General features: G+C 42.3%; 1 protein-coding gene across 3 annotated transcripts in view; it reads left to right on the plus strand.

The window, feature by feature from the left end:
• The window catches only part of SLC4A4 (solute carrier family 4 member 4), a 368,399-nt gene that overhangs the window by 64,842 nt on the left and 281,435 nt on the right, over window positions 1-22,122 (plus strand). The window lies entirely within an intron of this gene.

Below are 22,122 nucleotides of genomic sequence, written 5' to 3' on the forward strand. Positions count from 1 at the left end.
TTTACTATAAATATCAATAGTAAAAACATCTAATGTTAAAAGTAATATAAAAAATAAAAAATCATTATATACTCACCTTCCGCCGCCTTTCCCGCTCATGGCTACACTCCGGTGACCGCTCCATGCAAGCAGCAGGTTCCGGTGTCAAGGATGGTATGGGAGAAGGACCTGCCATGACGTCACAGTCATGTGACCGCGACATCATCACAGGCTCTGCGCGCCTGCGTGAGAACGACCTGCAATGACGTCACGGTCATGTGACCGAACTACAAGGGGCCCTCGGAAGGTGAGTATATGTTTATTTTTTATTTTTTAACCTGTGACATACATGGCTGGGCAATATACTACGTAGCTGGGCAATATACTATGTGGCTCTGTGCTGTATACTACGTCACTGGGCAATATACTGCGTAACTGGGCAATATACTGCGTAACTGGGCAATATACCACGTGGCTGGGCAATATATTATGTCACTGGGCAATATACTACGTAACTGGGCAATATACTACGTGGCTGGGCAATATACTACGTGACTGAGCAATATACTACGTGACTGGGCAATATACTACGTAACTGGGCAATATACTATGTGGCTGGGCAATATACTATGTAACTGGGCAATATACTACGTGGCTGGGCAATATACTACTTGACTGGGCAATATACTACGTAACTGGGCAATATACTATGTGGCTGGGCAATATACTACGTAACTGGGCAATATACTACGTGGCTGGGCAATATACTACGTGGCTGGGCAATATACTACGTGGACATGCATATACTAGAATACCCGATGCGTTAGAATCGGGCCACCATCTGTTAGGGTATAATCATGCTGTTGACCATATATAACTGAAAACTATGCAGTCACTAACACGTGACATCTCTGAATGTAGACATGCACTTTCCATTGTCTTCTCTACCTGGCCTTGACCGCCATGGCAAATATTATTGTCTCACACAGGAATAGTGACATCCCTAGTTAGACCGCACATGGAGTACTGTGTCCAGTTTTGGGCACCGCTGCTCAGGAAGGATATAATGGAACTAGAGAGAGTACAAAGGAGGGCAACAAAATTAATAAAGGGGATGGGAGAACTACAATACCCAGATAGATTAGCGAAATTAGGATTATTTAGTCTAGAAAAAAGACGACTGAGGGGCGATCTAATAACCATGTATAAGTATATAAGGGGACAATACAAATATCTCGCTGAGGATCTGTTTATACCAAGGAAGGTGACGGGCACAAGGGGGCATTCTTTGCGTCTGGAGGAGAGAAGGTTTTTCCACCAACATAGAAGAGGATTCTTTACTGTTAGGGCAGTGAGAATCTGGAATTGCTTGCCTGAGGAGGTGGTGATGGCGAACTCAGTCGAGGGGTTCAAGAGAGGCCTGGATGTCTTCCTGGAGCAGAACAATATTGTATCATACAATTATTAGGTTCTGTAGAAGGACGTAGATCTGGGGATTTATTATGATGGAATATAGGCTGAACTGGATGGACAAATGTCTTTTTTCGGCCTTACTAACTATGTTACTATGTTACTATGTTACTACCATTATCGTAGTTTCGTCTTTTGTGTCCCACATAGTAAAAGTGCCCTCTTAGTGACTTCCACACTGGAATAGTGCCTTCCACACTGGAATAGTGCCACCCCTATGTGCCTCTCTGAGTGCCCATTTATTTACCCTGCACTTGCAGTGTTCCCACATACCATAAAATGTCTGGCCCACCACCGTCTCCATGCTAGAAAAACACAGCCCCCATAATAACAATCCCTCTCCAACATCTTTCCCAGGATATGTGTTTTGAACAGCTGATATGTGCCCAGAACAGCCGTAGGTGGAATCGCGATCAACCTGTGGCTATTAACCCATTAAATGCCCTTGTCAAAAGCTGACAGCAGCATTTAACAAGCGCTTCCAGTAATCGCGCCGGAAATCTGTCCAATGGAGACCCCGTCACATGGTCACGGGTCAATGGTGGATTAGTATGATAGCACAAAAATAGCTAGATACTAGGGTGTAACCAGATATGGAACCCCTATACGGTCCTCTAATAGAAAATATGTATAAAGCCAGGAGGAACCTAAATAAACCTAAAATATAACATTTATTTATCTCTTTAAAAAACACTTTCTAATGGATAAAACAAAACGTAGTGCATATAGTGCTCAAAAACAACCAGTGCTCAATTAAAAAATGGTTTGATCTCACCACATCAGCCGCTTCTTTAGGAGCATCTTCATGTACATTAGCAGGGAAGGGAAAAGTAGAAAATAACTATGCTACCCGGTCGTGCCCCTGTACTGCTCCCGTCCTGACAAGGACAGTACCCAAGTCAGACTAAATTTTGTACCCACCATAAACAGATAGTTTTCCCTACGCGTTTCCTCTCCCATAGGGGAGATTCCTCAGGGGAACAGAAAAAATCGGGGGTATGTCTCTAATACGATGTGCTATTGAGAGATATAAAGCCCCTGCATTGGCAGGTGGCTCCTATGTGTCCAGTGCACCTGACTTTTAGTGTGGACTATGGTATGGTGAGATGCATTCAGGGACCGCACCCCCTAATATAGTCTCACCCCCTCTCACTCCCAATTACATGGCGTCCTACCTCACTTCCGGCCCTAGATTATAGTCGCTTCATTCACCGGGTGCTATCGGCGTTATGTTACCATAGAAACGCATCACCAGATCGTGCGCCGGTTTCTCCATTCTCGCGCATGCGGACCGTACGCCACCAGATAGATCAATCTCCACTTCCGGTTTATGGTAAAAGTCATTTCCGCTATTGCGCAGAACCACCCCGGGATCAGTTTCATCCTCTGTCAGCGTCTCCGCTTCCATGACTACAGCCTGTCATGGCTGTGCGCATGCGTCCTCTTACCCCGCGACTGCACACTTCTCCGGCAGGTACATTACATGCACACTGTTTGTTCTCTCAGTATCCGCTTCCATGGCTACGATTTGTCATGCCTGTGCGCATGCGTCCTCTTACCCCGCAACTGCACATTTCTCCGGCCGGTACATTACGCGCACACTGTTTTTTTCTCTCAGTATCCGCTTCCATGACTACGATCTGTCATGTCCGTGCGCACGCGTTCTCTTACCCCGCTATTGCGCAGTACCACCCCGGGATCAGTTTCATCCTCTGTTTGCGTCTCTGGAAGCGGATACTGAGAGAAAAAAACAGTGTGCGCGTAATGTACCGGCCGGAGAAATGTACAGTTGCGGGGTAAGAGGACGCATGCGCACAGGCATGACAAATCGTAGTCATGGAAGCGGATACTGAGAGAACAAACAGTGTGCATGTAATGTACCTGCCGGAGAAGTTTGCAGTCGCGGGGTAAGAGGACGCATGCGCACAGCCATGACAGGCCGTAGTCATGGAAGCGGAGACGCTGACAGAGGATGAAACTGATCCCGGGGTGGTTCTGCGCAATAGCGGAAATGACTTTTACCATAAACCGGAAGTGGAGATTGATCTATCTGGTGGCGTACGGTCCGCATGCGCGAGAATGGAGAAACCGGCGCACGATCTGGTGATGCGTTTCTATGGTAACATAACGCCGATAGCACCCGGTGAATGAAGCGACTATAATCTAGGGCCAGAAGTGAGGTAGGACGCCATGTAATTGGGAGTGAGAGGGGGTGAGACTATATTAGTGGGTGCGGTCCCTGAATGCATCTCACCATACCATAGTCCACACTAAAAGTCAGGTGCACTGGACACATAGGAGCCACCTGCCAATGTAGGGGCTTTATATCTCTTAATAGCACATCGTATTAGAGACATACCCCCGATTTTTTCTGTTCCCCTGAGGAATCTCCCCTATGGGAGAGGAAACGCGTAGGGAAAACTATCTGTTTATGGTGGGTACAAAATTTAGTCTGACTTGGGTACTGTCCTTGTCAGGACGGGAGCAGTACAGGGGCACGACCGGGTAGCATAGTTATTTTCTACTTTTCCCTTCCCTGCTAATGTACATGAAGATGCTCCTAAAGAAGCGGCTGATGGGGTGAGATCAAACCATTTTTTAATTGAGCACTGGTTGTTTTTGAGCACTATATGCACTACGTTTTGTTTTATCCATTAGAAAGTGTTTTTTAAAGAGATAAATAAAGGTTATATTTTAGGTTTATTTAGGTTCCTCCTGGCTTTATACATATTTTCTATTAGAGGACCGTATAGGGGTTCCATATCTGGTTACACCCTAGTATCTAGCTATTTTTGTGCTATCGGTAGTTCTTCCCTGTTATGGCTGGCTTCCTGGCGACGGGACCAGATACTGACCTATGGCTTAGTGAAGCCAAAGATATTTTTTCTGAGAAAACTTTTGCCCAGAAAAAGTATACTCCAACATACACAGCAGCATTCAAAGATTTGAATAAAATATACAAAGAACATACTAGCTCATGGTGGGAAATTCAGAGCCTTGAGACATACATTAAGAATAATATAGTACCGAGGGGACTACGCATTACCCTACTGCCGGCCCCTCGTTGTCGGAACCCTCAATTATTAAATCTTTGGGAAAAGAAAGCAACTAATAGTTCCTTAAGATTTATGAATTTACTGGTCGCGGAGGAAAAAAACAACTTTGAGAAATTAAATACAAAATTAAAAGAACAGATTGAGATAGTTACAAAATTTAAAAGTGAAAGTGACTTTGGTGTTAAGGAAACACAATTACAGAATTCAATTGAAAAATTCCAATACAAATTAAAGGAGAGGAAACATAAGCAATTTCTGAGGGATCTCCAGGATTTCCGGGAGAACAAAATCTATCAGTTTCTGGGAGACCGTGTAGAGAGAGGAGAAAGGGAAACGGATCTATCCTCAACAGAAACTGATATATCAGATACAGAAACGAGACAAAGACCAACCCGTGGCCGGCAGAGGGGTAAAAATAGAGGTTACTCGAGAGGGGGCAACTTTCACCCAGTGTCTAGACCTGGTTTTTTAGACAATACATACTCCCTGAGAAGCAGGAACCCTTTCAACAGGGATTAGAGCTTCAGGTGGTTAACCTCTCGGATAAGAACATCAGTGAAGTAGAAATGACGGTACTAAGTAAGGGGCTATCATTTATTCCCACCACAGATTTCTCTACCTTCGAATGTGTTAAGGATATAAACTTATTTGTAAGGAAACTAAGATGGCACAAATTTTTTAAACAACAAAATAGGCGGATTTGCGCAGGGCTGGACATCCCAGTGGATATACTCCAGGATGTGCAGCTCTTGGCTAATCTTGACCATACATTGCCATCAACAAGTGGTCAAGGTCCTTTTTCGTCTCTGAAAAAAACGAGTACCAGGATGCCACCGGTCGGGGGGGATGTTTCCGCTATAGATGTGTTTCTCCAACTAACCACGGAGGAAATTAAACAAAATGAGAGTTTCCACATTAGGCATAATTTAACCAAAGATCAGATGGAGGCACTCCAGAGTTTGGAAAGAGACACATCTATAGTGGTTAAACCCTCCGATAAAGGGGGAAACATAGTTGTAATGAACATAGGGGGATATAGAGACATGTGTCTCTCCCTGTTAAATGATACGGCTACGTATACTCAGACTAGGGGTTATCAGATGGATACCACAAAGGACAAATTAAAAAACATCCTGGATGGGGCTATAAACAAAAAACTAATTAGCCAGGAGGAATATGATTATCTCTTTCCTAAACACCCTGTGATGGCTACGTTCTATGCACTTCCAAAACTGCATAAGGGGCTTCACCCTTTAAAGGGAAGACCCATTGTATCAGGGATTGGGAGCATTAGCCAAAACGTGGGTATTTACCTGGATGAAATCCTTAGACCATTTGTGAGTGCATTGCCATCATATCTGAGAGATACGGCTGACCTCCTGAGTAAATTGGACTATATCGTTGTGGAACCAGAAGTACTTCTGGCAAGCATCGATATTGAAGCATTGTACTCGTCGATTCCACACAATTTTGGGATCTCGGGTGTGAAACACTTCTTGGGCACAAGGGGCTGTCAATGTGCCCCCCATAATGAATTGGTCACTTCTCTTCTTGAATTTGTTTTGCTGAACAACTACTTTACCTTTGATGGTAAAGTCCTCCACCAGCTCAGGGGCACCGCCATGGGTAATCCATGTGCGCCAAGTTACGCAAACCTGTTCCTGGGCTGGTGGGAGGACACCATCGTGTTCTCAGACAGACTTATGCACTTCACTAGCAAAGTGGATCTATGGGTCAGGTTCATAGACGATGTCTTTATCTTATGGCGGGGTACTATCTCTGACTTCAGGGAGTTTATAGATCTACTCAACCAGAATGAGATAGGCCTTAGATTTACCTATGAAGTGGACCCTATTAGATTGGCTTTTCTTGATGTTTTGATCACTAAACCCATAAATGGGGACACATTAGAGACTACCATCTTTCGAAAACCTACCTCCACTAATTCCTTTTTGAGGTGGGAAAGTCACCACCCGTATTCCCTCAGAAAAGGCATACCCAAGGGCCAATATCTACGCCTAAAAAGAAATTGTTCAAACACTAGGGACTTTAAGATCAAGGCGGATGACCTGCGTCAAAGGCTTTTGACCAAAGGGTACCCTGACCGAATACTGAGGGAAGCATTCAAATACGCAAAAGAACAAGATAGGAGGGAACTGATGATCCCCAAAAAAAGAACTGAACATTCGAATGAGAAAGCCAGACTCATTTGTACCTATGATAATGGGGCCCAAATGGTCAGACAAGTGGTTCAAAAACACTGGGGCATCCTTCGGATGGATGAGGACATCAGAGAGTTTGTAGGTGAAAGACCTCTCATCACATACAGAAAGAGTAAGACCATTGGTAATCGATTGATACGTAGCCACTTTGTTACACCCACTACCAGAGAAACCTGGTTACCGGGGAAGATCTGCGGCTGTTATCGGTGTGGTGACTGTGTGGCCTGTGAACACATAACAGTGGGAAAAAGGTTTGAAGGTATTGATGAATCGTTTGAAATCAGGGATTTTATCAATTGCAGAACAAAAGGGATCATCTATCGTATTATATGTAAATGCGGTAAGGCCTATGTGGGTAAAACCCTTAGAGAATTTAGGAGAAGGATAGGTGAGCACCTAGGGGACATTCGGAATAAAAGAGAGACGTCAGTGGCCAGACATGTCAATGTTGTGCATAATGGGGATATGAAGGCCATACAATTTATGGGTATCGAGAAAGTAAGACCACCTAGAAGAGGGGGTGACTTTGACAGGCTCTTGCTCCAAAAGGAGTCTAGGTGGATCTTTCGCCTCCAGACCTGTTACCCGGAGGGTCTAGATGAGCAATTGAACTATAGTTGTTTTCTGTGAAAGTATTAGGAGTTTGTAGATTTTTATCCCCTTCTTTGGTGGTTAATGGGCCAATGGGTTGGAGTCTGATTCTTTGGTCGTTGGGGAGTTTGAAGTCACTAAAACAGGATGTGTGTCATCCACTGGGATATTTAGGTTATGAGCCACTGCCATATCCTAGAGATAAAGGTTATTCTCCCACCCAACTTTAGGGGGGGATAAAAGGTAATGACTATTAATAATATTAATTTTCTATGGATATATTTAGTGGGACCGCTCTCCCTTTCACTAGCGACCCTCTCTCATGGGTATATTATATCTTAGTAGATTCCGGTATAGCGGCGCTCTTTCCTTTTCCTCTCCCTCAAAAAATAGTGGTTGACAAATATCAAGGTACCAATATGGTGATATAGGGACCGAAGTTACCTAATTGGGATACTGACACATATTTTTTATTATTAGTGACAAAAAATCTATCGATGGAGGGGGTAACAGTAGGAAGAGAGAAAAAACAGTCTGCCGTAGAAGTGTGCAGTTGCGGGGTAAGAGGACGCATGCGCACAGCAATGACAGGCTGTAGTCATGGAAGCAGAGACGCAAACAGAGGATGAAACTGATCCCGGGGTGGTACTGCGCAATAGCGGTGTAAGAGAACACGTGCGCACGGACATGACAGATCGTAGTCATGGAAGCGGATACTGAGAGAAAAAAACAGTGTGCGCGTAATGTACCGGCCGGAGAAATGTGCAGTTGCGGGGTAAGAGGACGCATGCGCACAGGCATGACAAATCGTAGTCATGGAAGCGGATACTGAGAGAACAAACAGTGTGCATGTAATATACCTGCCGGAGAAGTGTGCAGTCGCGGGGTAAGAGGACGCATGCGCACAGCCATGACAGGCCGTAGTCATGGAAGCGGAGACGCTGACAGAGGATGAAACTGATCCCGGGGTGGTTCTGCGCAATAGCGGAAATGACTTTTACCATAAACCGGAAGTGGAGATTGATCTATCTGGTGGCGTACGGTCCGCATGCGCGAGAATGGAGAAACCGGCGCACGATCTGGTGATGCGTTTCTATGGTAACATAACGCCGATAGCACCCAGTGAATGAAGCGACTATAATCTAGGGCCGGAAGTGAGGTAGGACGCCATGTAATTGGGAGTGAGAGGGGGTGAGACTATATTAGGGGGTGCGGTCCCTGAATGCATCTCACCATACCATAGTCCACACTAAAAGTCAGGTGCACTGGACACATAGGAGCCACCTGCCAATGCAGGGGCTTTATATCTCTTAATAGCACATCGTATTAGAGACATACCCCTGATTTTTTCTGTTCCCCTGAGGAATCTCCCCTATGGGAGAGGAAACGCGTAGGGAAAACTATCTGTTTATGGTGGGTACAAAATTTAGTCTGACTTGGGTACTGTCCTTGTCAGGACAGGAGCAGTACAGGGGCACGACCGGGTAGCATAGTTATTTTCTACTTTTCCCTTCCCTGCTAATGTACATGAAGATGCTCCTAAAGAAGCGGCTGATGTGGTGAGATCAAACCATTTTTTAATTGAGCACTGGTTGTTTTTGAGCACTATATGCACTACGTTTTGTTTTATCCATTAGAAAGTGTTTTTTAAAGAGATAAATAAAGGTTATATTTTAGGTTTATTTAGGTTCCTCCTGGCTTTATACGGATTAGCATGATAGCCAGAGGTCTCCTGGAGACCTATATAGTTGTCACTGCTGGTTTTCTGTGAGCGCCGCCTAGTGGTCGGCGCTCATAGCAAGTGAGTAATTCCGCTACATATAGGCGAACTGATCATCGCCTATATGTAGCTGTGCCCATCAGGTTGTGGCAGCTTCTAGTCTCCCATGGAGACTATTGAAGCATGCCAAAAGTAAAAAAAAATGTATTCAAAAATATTAAAAAAATAAAAAATATATAAAGTTCAAATCACCCCATTCAAAATAAAACAAAAAAAATCAAATATATATATATTTGGCATCGCCGCGTTCAGAATCGCCTGATCTATCAATAAAAAAAAGATTAACCTGATAGCTAAACGGCTTAGACAGAAAAAGAGTCATGACGCCAGAATTTCTTTTTTTTTGGTCGCTGCGAAATTGCATTAAAATGCAATAACAGGCAATCAGAAGATCTCATCTGCATCAAAATGTTATCATTAAAAATGGCAGCTCGGCAGACAAAAAATAAGCCCTCAACCAACCCGAGATCATGAAAAATGGAGACCCTACGGGTATCGGAAAATGGCGCAATTTTTTTTTAGCAAAGTTTGGAATTTTTTTCACCACTTAGATAAAAAAGAACCTAGACATTTTTGGTGTCTGTGAACTTGGAATGACCTGGAGAATCATAATGGCAGGTGAGTTTTAGCATTTAGTGAACCTATTATAAAAGCCAAACAAAAAGCAAGTGTGGGATTGCACTTTTTTTTGCAATTTAACCGCACTTGGATTTTTTTTCCCCTTTACTAGTACACGACATGGTAAAACCAATGGTATCGTTCAAAAGTACAACTCGTCCTGCAAAAAAAAAGCCCTCACATGGCCATATTGACGTAAAAATAAAAAAAGTTATGGCTCTGAGAAGGAGGGGAGCAAAAAATGAAAAATGCAATACCTCTGGTCCTTAATGGATTAATTAGTCAGTGCACCGATGGCATGTGACATCCCCTTTCCTTGCTCTTCTCTAAGTGCACTATTTATGGCTCCTGCCTCAAATTCTGAGCTGCTGCTTCTCATGGCATAGCTTTAGAAAAGGCTATAGCAACTCTAGCATCCACAACCTGTCCCCTCCCTATATCTCTGAACTAATCTCCCAATATCTTCCCTCATGTAATCTTCGATCCTCCCAAGACCTCCTACTCTCCTCCACACTTATTTGTTCCTCACACAACCGCCTCCAAGGTTTCTCCCGAATATCTCCCATCCTCTGGAATTCCACGCCTCAACACGTCCGACTATCCACCACCATCAGATCCTTCAGACTGAACCTGAAAACCCATCTCTTCAGAAAAGCCTACAGCCTGCAATAACTGCCTCACAAACCACCCGAGCTGCCGCCTCACCGCCACCAGAGCTATTGCACCCCCGACCTTCTGTCTCTTCCCCATTATCCCGTAGAAAGTAAGTCCGCAAGGACAGGGTCCTCTCCTCTCTGTACCAGTCTGTCAATGTAAATTTATTTACTGTAAAAGATATCTATAACTCTATATGTAACCCCTTCTCATGTAAAGCACCATGGAATTAATGGGGCTATATAATAATAACAACAATAATAATAACTAGCAATAGATATCTTGCTAAAAGGATTGGACCCTTTCAATGTAACGGGGCCTGTTGTTTTCCTAAAATATCAACTGCAGGAACTTTGGGACATCCCAGAATGAGGACCTTGAGCAACTTCCAAGTACTAGTTTCTTATTTTATTTTGTTTAAAAATGGTTTTCATTACGTTGCAGGGGACTTTTTCCAAATTCACCACCATTGGGGCCTTTGCCTAAAATTTGGTGTATTTTTCTTTCTACTGTATTTAGTAGTTTGTGAAGTGAGTGTAGTGGTTTAATCGAATTAAGGAACATATGTAGAAAGTATTTGCCATCTTGGCACTTAAGTAGCCAGACTAGTCCTTAAATTCCAATAGTTCCTTTCAATTATTCCAGAGCCTTTGACCCGGCTGGCTACAGTATGGGGATTTTCTTTTTACATGACCTATTGATACAGTTAGTGGTAGATACAGCAGCAGGAATATTCTGTACATACAGTCCTCTCATTCGTTTGCTGTGATTGCTTTCTTGGCTGTAATAAAATCAGACACACGTCATGTTAAGTGTATTTCTTCACTTCCCTCTGATTGCTGGAAATAAACGAGGACTTTAATACACATGTCACACCACTTCCTTCCTGCCCTGTTAATGGAAATATATGTAATCCTCGACAGGAGTAGTTGAGTTCAGACTTGATTTAGACTGTATGCACTCTGTGGCTATGTAACAGTATGAAGAATATACTGGCTCCATAGGTTTGTGTTACACTTCACTACATTTCATAGCTGTCATTATCTTTATAGTGATCTCATTGAGTTTCAGTAATTATAGGTTCGCAGCAAAGTCTTAATTCTTGAGGATTCAGAGTAAATCCTTGATGTAACATACTACTAAAATAAAACAATAAAGCTTAATAAACACAAAAAAGCAAAGGCACAGCTTTCATAGAAAGTATGGGAAAAAATTAGGAGATAGTGGGAAGTAAGGGGCGAGTATACTTTTACTGCTAAGAGAGTGTATATGAGGCCCATTGAGCTCTTCATGAAAGTGTAATTTAATTTTTTGCGTTTTGAGTCTCCTGTTTTCCTCTCCTTTTTCCAAGAGTCATAACTTTTTCATTTTGTTCCATCAACATAGCCATATGAGGGCTTGTTTTTTGTGGGACGAGTTTCCGTTTTGATAGACTCCATTCATTTTACCATACCATGTACAGGGGAAATAAGAAAACAATTCAATATGCACAAAATTTGATATGTGACCCATACATTTTTTATTTTTCCATTGATGGACCTCTGCTAGGGCCTGTTATTTGCTAAACAAGCTAATGTTTTTTATCGATTATATCTTGGTGTACATATGACTTCTTAATAGCTTTTATTGCAATTTTTTTAGACAGGTGAACGCAAATTTGCACTTAGATTATTTTTTTTTCTACTTCCACTTTTTACCGTACAAGTCAACTAATTTGACAGGTTTCATTATGTATATATATATATATATATATATATATATGATATATACTGATATATACATATATATATATATATATATATATATATATATCAGTATATAGCATTTCTTTTTGAAAACTCCTCTAGAATGTTTGACTTTTTTTACTTTATTGTTTTTAGCCTCCTCAGGGGACTTGAATGTTTAGTCACTCCAGAAAACTAACATGGCAGCCATACGTACTTTTAGCGGGCTATTGAAGTGCTGTCAGTGATTGACAGGAGCATTCAAATGGTTACAAGTTCCATTCTCTGCTGTTACAGGAAGATGCTGGCTGTGTAATCATAACTGACATCTCCTGGTTATGATGCATACTCAGCTTCTGAGCTTGTTCCATACACCTGCACCCGACGTGTGATGTTCTAGTTTTGCAGTAGAGAAAAACTGCTTCATTCATCTCAGTTTGATTGTTTTGGTGGCAATCACATGGATTTCTGCAAGTTCCCATCAGATGAATAGGACAATTGCAGAAATTTCTGCAATAGAAACTGCTACATGTGAACCTATCCTAAAAGGGAACCTGTTATCAGGTTTCCCATTATTTAACTGTTGCCGGCATATTATGTCCCAGCTAATTAAGATAGTAATGACCAATTCCATGTGCTTTTTCATTCTGGCATATCTTTATTCACGGCTCTTTTCCTTGGTATTCAGCACCAAGCGGTCTGATGGCTGCGCACTAACCAATCTCTCTGTCTGCTGTTACCTCGCTAACCCGGTGTCACCAGCATACCATGGCAGAGAGGGGCTAGAAGATCGCAGCGTCTAGTTGCACAAATCCCTGCACTGATTAGAACTGCTTCACCTTCCTATTAGCAGTGCATGTTTTCCTTGCTCTGTTATTGCAAGGGTTATTCAGTTCTGTTTATCTCCTGGAGCTCTCCATCCTGAACCCTAAGCTGTTCTGTGTTGGCCACTCCCCTCTGGTATATATGCTCACCTTTTGCACTTTGGGACTTACCAGTGATAGTTTACCAATACCTGGTTTGGAGTTGAAGGAGAAGTTCAGTGTTTGGAGTTTGGTGGTTAGAATGTTTTTCAGGAGATTTCTGCATGGAGTTTGTTTGTGTGTGTTTATCTCCCTATCATCTACCCATTTGGTTTGTCCTTCCTATTCCTCCCTTGATTCCCACTAGGTTGTTTGTTGAGTGTATTTATATGATTGTAGTTTTCTTTTATACCTGTCTGATTACCCCTGTCTGTCTGAATTGTGTAATCCTATACACTTTGTCCCATACCTCCCTGGGGTGGGGGGAGGGAACAGAGAAGAGTTTTTTATTGGAGCATAACAAAATAGAGCAGGATATAAGAACATACAGGAGAGCAGTCAATAAAGATATTTCTTAAAGGTATGCCGAAATGCAGAGGTGAAAGGAACAAAATGTTATAGCCGTAATTATGAAGGATATTATGTGCTGGCAGAAATTTAATAATGGGAAACTTGATTACAGGTTCCCGTTATGGTAAGTTTACACAACATCTTTTTCAGGTGGATTTGAAGAATGTCCTCTATGTAAAAATAGCATTCTATGTAAAAAAAAAAAAAAAACTGGCTGTTCATATATATTCAGGCTTTTGAGCAAGGTTTCCAAAAATGTTAAGCAATTAAAAAAAGTGACCTGATGATTCTTCAGGCATTTTCCCCTTGGAAGACACTCCAATACAATACAAGTCATTGGGAAGGCTGAAAAGACACCATTGCATCTTTTTGAGGGTTCTGCCAGCACTTTTTCTTGAAAAACCACTAGCAGTTTCTTCATTGTTGAATGCAGTTAAAAAAAAATCTCTACAAAATGCTAGTTCAACAGATGCCTCCACAACACTAAAAAAACACTCAATGCTGTTAACCCATTATCTACCTATGTCCTTTTTTTGGGACGCTTAATTTTTAGCTTCTATCAACTAAGATTTTATAATTTTTATAAGTAGGTCCATTTTTTTGTGTTGTGTTTGTAACATTAATGTTTTAAAAATAGGAAATCATGTCATTGTCATTTTTAATTGAATTTTGGGATGCCCTTTTCTGAAAAATCCATACTTGTAAAAATTTTAATTTGGCAAGAAATGGGTTAAAAAGCATTCGGTAAACTACCAAAAAACATTAAAAAAGACCCTTCAGGAAAACAAAATGCCAGCATTTCCTGAAGCTGTTTTCAATCTTGTAATTTTTATCAGCCTGAAAAAGACGTCGGGTGAACATACTGTACTATACTGTAGATCCACTCTTCTCCTTGAGAATTGTTCACCTGCTGTGAATAGTTCTCAATCTTGACACAGGATGGAAAGGGTATAGGGAAAATCTTTCTTAAGGTTTTTGTAGGAGTGTTGTACATAACTACTAAAAATGCAAATTAGGCTGGTTTCACACATCCGACTTTCACGGTCTGTGTATGGTGTAAATGAAGTTTGAGTCATGAGATCCACATCTGGTCCAGGCATTTCGGTTTGTACACTGCCCATACTCAAAGTTGTTCTCTTTAAAAATACTATCAAAAATAGTATTTTTGATCTCAGTGATGTGCTTCCCGCAACTCAACGACTAAATGATCATAGAGTTCTACCTATCACAAAGCCATCATATATTATTTAAACTTTTTGTAAAATTTTCAGGTTTATAAATGTGAACTGCATAAACTAGAATCAAGATAATAACTAGTTAATGCCACAGTTTCAGTTGCTCATCTCTAGTGAATCACAGCTTGAGAATTAGAGTTTAGCATAAGGAGATTAGAAATGTGTATTTGTAGTGAAGTGCTTGGTACAGCAGTATAAAGTCCCCCGTCACACAGCGAGATCGCTGCTGAGTCACAAGTTTTGTGACGCAACAGCGACCTCAGTAGCGATCTCGCTATGTGTGACACGTAGCAGCGACCAGGCTCCTGCTGTGAGATCGCTGGTCGTGTCGGAATGGCCTGGACCGTTTTTTGATCGTTGAGGTCCCGCTGGGTAGCACACATCGCTGTGTTTGACACCTTACCAACGACCTCGTTGACAGGACGTCCCATTGAATCGTCATGAAATAGCATCGTTGTACAGGTCGCTACAGGTCGCCGCATCGCTGCTGCGTCGTTGGGGAGATCGCACTGTGTGACATCTCACCAGCGACCACATAGTGACGCAGCAACGATCCCTGACAGGTCGTATCGTTGTCGGGATCGCTTAAGCGTCGCTATGTGTGATGGGGCCTTTACTCATTGTACAAAATTGTAACCAAGGCTGCATTCGCACATCTGTGTGACATGTCCGTATGTTGTCTGTTTTTTCAGCTAGCATAGTGACTCATAGAGTTTCACTGATCTATTCACACATCCATAAAAACAGATCTGTATTTCCGGTCCATGGGACTCAGAGCATGTGCTACTCTCATCCTTTTTGTCAATCAAACTAGGCCATTAAAGTCTATGGGGATCATGAGACAAGGATGAAACTCTATTTTCATCTGTTCTCAACTGATTCATTGATAAGAGTCAATGGATAACAAATAGGGATGAGCAAGCACTAAAATGATCAAGTAAAGAGTATAAATGGAATCAATGATAAATCAGAGCATTTTTCCAGCAGACCCTATGAGGAGGTTTGGGGGGCAGTGAAAATGTTGAAAAGGCTATACACTAAGGACAAAGCCTGCCAAAAATAATAAGCAGGGTTTTACTTACACTCTTGGCACCAACTGTAGTGCCTCATTCAAATACTAAGAAAGTGAAGTTGTGGTACTCCTACACTCAAAAAGCTCTGCACACAGTGCAAAGTCTGCCAAAAATTACCAGCACTGTCATCCATACACCCTTGACTGCACCAAATGGAGTTCCTCATTCAAATACTAAGCAAATGTAGCTGTGGTACTTTTGCACTCATAAAGCCTCTGTACACAGTGCAAAGCCAGAAAAAAAATATAAGGAGGGTCATCCATAGATCCATGAAAGCACTAATTTGAGTGCCTCATAACAAAATTAAGATACTGTAGTTGTAGAACTTCTACACTCAAAAAGGCTCTGCACACAGTGCAAAGCCACAAAAAAACTCTAAGAAGTATCATTCATACATCCTTGAAGACCTCAGCTGGAGGGTCTCATTCAAATATTGAATATTAAAAACACTTTCTGTGCTGCTGTTATCTGGTGGTGTGGAAATGTTGGGGCTAATCCAAACTTTGTTCATTTTTATCAGAGTGAGCCTGTTAGCATTTTCTGTTGCACATGTCTGTTATGACCCCCCGGCAGCGCTAAAAATCAGCTCATACAAGATGCTAGAGGTAGGGCAGCACAACACCTCCAAGGCATAGAGGGATAGCTCATGCCAGGTGTCCAGCTTTGAGTCCCAATAGTTGAAGGTCGAAGAGGAATTAGGGAGTACGCTGGCTTTGTCAGCCAGGTATTGCTTGATCATCTTTATAAGCATGAAAAATACCCAGTCATCAGGGCTTGGATGCTGGGAGGCTGTCAGAAATTGTCCTAGGCCTTTCACAGTGTACCTGTGGCTCTGTTGTACCTGGTGTGTTCTCCCTCGCCTTTCCTACTTGGTTGGACAAAGAAGTTGCCCTCTGCCGCTAGCAATGTCTGATGGGAATAATTTCAACCTATTTCCCTCAATGGCCTTCTGGTTTAGCACCATTTTATAGACCTCTCTGCCTCAGGAATTCTTCTTGTAGTTTGCGTCTACCAGGGTGAACAACTAGTACTCTTTATTGACCAAGATTAATATAATGCGAGGGTTATGGGAAACACAGCGGTACATAAAGTCAGCCATATGTACCAAGCTCCCTACAGCCAACACTTGCCTGTCTTTCCGTCTCTTCCTATTTCTCCTCATTGCCATCCTCAATCCATCCATGAAAGAGAGACTGGATGAAGCTTGTGTGGATACTAGCCTCTGTTGTGCTAGAAACTAGCTCCTGTTCTTCCTCCTCCTCTTCAGCCTCCACCTCCTCATTGTTACCCAGTCCATGCTGAGCAGATGAGATCCGGCTGGGCTCTGTAGTATCTCCCTGTCTCATGTCTTTCTCAATTTCCACCTGATTCGCACACAAAGCTTCAACTTTAATTGTGAGCAGAGATTATTTAAGTAGGCACAGGAGCGTGATTGTTACGCTAATTATGGCATTATCACTGCTCACCATCTTTGTGGAGTCCTCAAAATCTTGGAGAACCACATAAATGTCAGACATCCATTTCCACTCTTTAATTGTTATGTGTGGAAGCTTACTAGATTACCGACTGGCTTATTGGAGCTGGTATTCAACAACTGGCCTTTGCTGCTCACAAGGTCTTGCCAGCATGTACAGATTGGAGTTCCATCGGGTGGTCACATCGCACACTTTCATGCGCTGCTGCAGCACTGCTAGAGCGGCTGCAGCTGTAGCTGACTTGCATTATCACACACGATCATGCTTGGTTGTAGGTTCAGTTGCGAGAGCCACAGATCTGTCTGGTCTATAAGGCTATGTGCACACGTTGCGGATTTTGATGCATTTCTGCTGCATTTTTGGCCGCACGGATTCACATCAAATCCGCAGTGTACTGCACAGCCAATGTTAGTCTATGTGAAATTGACATTTGTTGTGCACATGCTGCAGAAAAAAACACCCGGAATCGCACCTTTTTTTTTCGCAGCATGTCAGTTCAAACCCGCAGATGTAAAAAAGATCTGCGGTTTTGCTGCTGATGAAATGTTGCAGATCGGGAGGAGGGAGTGTGTGGCCGGAGTTTGGGCGTTGCTATGTGCGTTTATGTGTGTGTGACGCAGTCTGCGTGAATCTGTGTCTGTGTGCGGGGGTCTGTGTGTCTGTTTGTGTGTGTCCCTGTGTGCGTGCGCGTGTGTTCCTTTGTTTATGCATGTTTGTGTAGGCAGCCATTGTCTGATAGGACTACTGCTCCCACCTGGCATTGAATTCTCACAGTGCCAGCATTGCCAATGATGGGAAAGTAGTCCCATCAGACAATGGCTGTGTTCAATAGTATAATAATAAAAATATACAGAACATATAACATATAACATACAGGACATACACATAACATGCAACACATAACATAGAGTACATACTCACCAATCACCTAGTCCCTGAAGCCCATGATTCTCCTGTAATAAAAATAACATAATAAACCAACCTATACTTACCTTTCCGCCGTAGTCCAGTTAATAATGAGTGTCCCACGACAATCTCCCGTGTAGAACAGTGACATCGGGCGATGCCAGTGCTCTACAGGGACCCCGCAATGAACTGACAGCGGGGGTAATCCGCTGCAATGTATATCCCTCCGCTGCTGCCGGGAGAGAGGTCACTTAACCCCTTCATGACCTTGGGATTTTCCGTTTTTCCATGTTCGTTTTTCACTCCCCTACTTCCCAGAACCATAACTTTTTTATTTTTCCATCAATATGGCCATGTGAGGGCTTATTTTTTGCAAAACAAGATGTACTTTTGAACGACATCATTGGTTTTAGCATGTCGTGTACTAAAAAATGGGAAAAAAATTCCAAGTGCGGTGAAATTGCAAAAATAGTGCAGTCCCACACTTTTGTTTGGCTTTTTTGCTATGTTCACTAAATGCTAAAACTGACCTGCCATTATGATTCTCCAGGTCATCACGAGTTCATAAACACCTAACATGACTAGTTTATTTTTTATCTAAGTGGTGAAAAAAAATGCGCCGAAACACTATCCCGTCCGAGGTCAGAAAGGGATTAAGTTCATTCTCTCGCTGGCAATGCTGTGTGAGAAATTTCCCACACAGCATTGCCGTAAAGCGAAAGAATGAACTAAGGTAACCTCTTCAGCGATGCACTGCAGGGGCCATTGTCTCCTGTCAGTGTGTCGCTGGAGGCCCTATAGAGCAGTGACATCACCCGATGTCACTGTTCTAAAGGGGAGATCGTCGTGGGACACTCATTATTATTTGGTCTGCGTCGGACAGGGATTATATGGTTGGTTTATTATTTTTTATCTTTTGCAGGTGATCAATGGCTTCGGGAATTAGACGTGGATGTAAGTATGGTGAAATTAAGAATATTAAAATATTTTTTTCCGGCTTTTTTTTAACTCTTTCACTACTATAGGATTAGTAATGGATAGGCGTCTTATTGATACCTCTCCATTACTAAACAGGCTTGATGTCACCTTACAATTCAAAGGAGACATTAACCCCTTATTACCCCATATGCCACCGCTACAGTGCAGTGAGAAGAGAGAGGCCAAGTGCCGTTACAGATACGCCATTTCTGGGGCGGCTGGGAGCTGGTATTTGTAGCCAGGGGGGCCAATATCGATGGCCCCTCTCTAGGCTATGAATATCAGCCCGTAGCTGTCTGCATATTCTTTCTGGATATAAATAATAGGGGGACTGCACGTCGTTTTTTTTGGGGAGTCCCCCTATTTTAATAGACAGTGAAGGCTTAATATACAGTTGCAGGCTGATATTCATAGCCTGGGAAGCTCCATGGGTATTAACCCCTTCCCAGGCTATAAGCATTGGCCCCCAGTTGCTGGCTTCTCCACTCTGGACTTGAAAATTGCATGGGAGCCCATGCAATTTTTTTTTTCCATTTTTTTTAAATTAAACTGATATTGCTTTTATGGCCGGGCTGACACTTGCAAGATACTCGCACGAGTCTCGCACCTCAATACCCGACACTGCCGCCCGGAGTGTGCGGCTGCATATATTTCTATGCAGCTGAATGCTGCTGTGCCGGGTATTGAGGTTCGAGACTCGTGCGAGTTTCTCGCAAGTGTGACCCGGGCCAATGCAGATTTTATGTGTGTGTGTCTTTATTTAGCTCATTATGTACCAGTTTATTATGTTTATTACTAAACATCGGGCTTGGTATTATCAATCTATCTGTCTATCTATCTATCTATCTATCTATCCATATAGCTATCAATATATATATATATATCTATCGATAGATATATCGATAAGTAAATGGATAGATACACTACCGTTCAAACGTTTAGGGTCAAACGAACAATTTTGTGTTTTCCATGAAAACCTATACTTTTATTAATCAAATGAGTTGCCAAATGAATTTTAGAGTGCTCCCTTTGCAGCAATAACAGCATTGCAGACCTTCGGAATTCCAGCAGTTAATTAGCTGAGGTAATCTGGAGAAATTTCACCCCATGCATCCAGAAGCCCCTCCCACAAGTTGGTTTGGCTTGATGGGCACTTTTTGCGTACCATACGGTCAAGCTGCTCCCACAACAGCTAAATGGGTTTGAGATCTGGTGACTGCGCTGGCCACTCCATTACAGATAGAATACCAACTGCCTGATTCTTCCCTAAATAATTCTTGCATAAGTTGGAGGTGTGCTTTGGGTCATTGTCCTATTGTAGGATGAAATTGGCTCCAATCAAGCGCTGTCCACAGGGTATAGCATGGCATTGCAAAATGGAGTGATAGCCTTCCTATTCTAAATCCCTTTTACCTTGTATAAATCTCCCACTTTACCAGCACCAAAGCATCCACAGACCAACACATTACTTCCAACATGCCTTATAGATGGCGTCAGGCACACTTCCAACATCTTTTCAGTTGTTTTACATCTCACAAATGTGTGTGATCCAAACACCTCAAACTTGGATTTGTCTGTCCATAACGCTTTTTTCCAATCTTCCTCTGTCTAATGTCTGTGTTCTTTTGCCCATATTGATCTTTTCCTTTTATTAACCAGTCTCAGATATGGCTTTTTCTTTGCCAATATGCCCTGAAGGCCAGCATCCCGGAGTCACCTCTTCACTGTAGACATTGACACTGGCGTTTTGCATGTACTATTTAATGAAGCTGCCAGTTGAGGACCTGTGAGGCGTGGATTTCTCAAACTACAGACTCTAATGTACTTGTCTTGTTGCTCAGTTGTGCAGCGGGGCTTCCCACTTCTCTTCTACTCTGGTTAAAGCCTACTCTCCTCTGAAGGGAGTAGTACACACCATTGTAGGAAATCTTCAATTTCTTGGCAGTTTCTCGCATGAAACATCTTTTCAGTTGTTTTACATCTCACAAATGTTCTTCTGTGTGATCCAAACACCTCAAACTTGGATTTGTCTGTCCATAACGCTTTTTTCCAATCTTCCTCTGTCTAATGTCTGTGTTCTTTTGCCCATATTGATCTTTTCCTTTTATTAACCAGTCTCAGATATGGCTTTTTCTTTGCCAATATGCCCTGAAGGCCAGCATCCCGGAGTCACCTCTTCACTGTAGACATTGACACTGGCGTTTTGCATGTACTATTTAATGAAGCTGCCAGTTGAGGACCTGTGAGGCGTGGATTTCTCAAACTACAGACTCTAATGTACTTGTCTTGTTGCTCAGTTGTGCAGCGGGGCTTCCCACTTCTCTTCTACTCTGGTTAAAGCCTACTCTCCTCTGAAGGGAGTAGTACACACCATTGTAGGAAATCTTCAATTTCTTGGCAGTTTCTCGCATGAAACAGCCTTCGTTTCTAAGAACAAGAATAGACTGTCGAGTTTCACATGAAAGTTCTTTTTTTCTGGCCATTTTGAGAGTTCAATGGAACCAACAAATGTAATGCTCCAGATTCTCAACTAGCTCAAAGGAGGGTCAGGTTTATAAGTTCTCTAATCAGCCAAACTGTTTTCAGCTGTGCTAACACACTTGCACAAGGGTTTTCAAGGGTATTCTAACCATCCATTAGCCTTCTTACACAGTTAGCAAACACAAAGTACCATAAGAACACTGGAGTGATGGTTGTTGGAAATGAGCCTCTATACACCTATGAAGAAATTGCATTACAAACCAGATGTTGGCAGCTAAAAAAGTCATTTACCACATTAACAATCTATAGAGTGTATTCCTGAATCATTTAATGTTAGCTTCATTGGAAAAAACTGTGCTTTTCTTTCAAAAATAAGGACATTTTTAAGTGACCCTAAACTTTTGAACGGAAGTGTATTTCTATAGATAGATATATAGATAGATATATCTATAAATAAATAGATAGATCTATAGATAGATGGATAGATATATCTATAGATAGATAGAT

This window comes from Ranitomeya imitator, chromosome 1, assembly GCF_032444005.1.
Source record: "Ranitomeya imitator isolate aRanImi1 chromosome 1, aRanImi1.pri, whole genome shotgun sequence".
Lineage (NCBI taxonomy): Eukaryota > Metazoa > Chordata > Amphibia > Anura > Dendrobatidae > Ranitomeya > Ranitomeya imitator.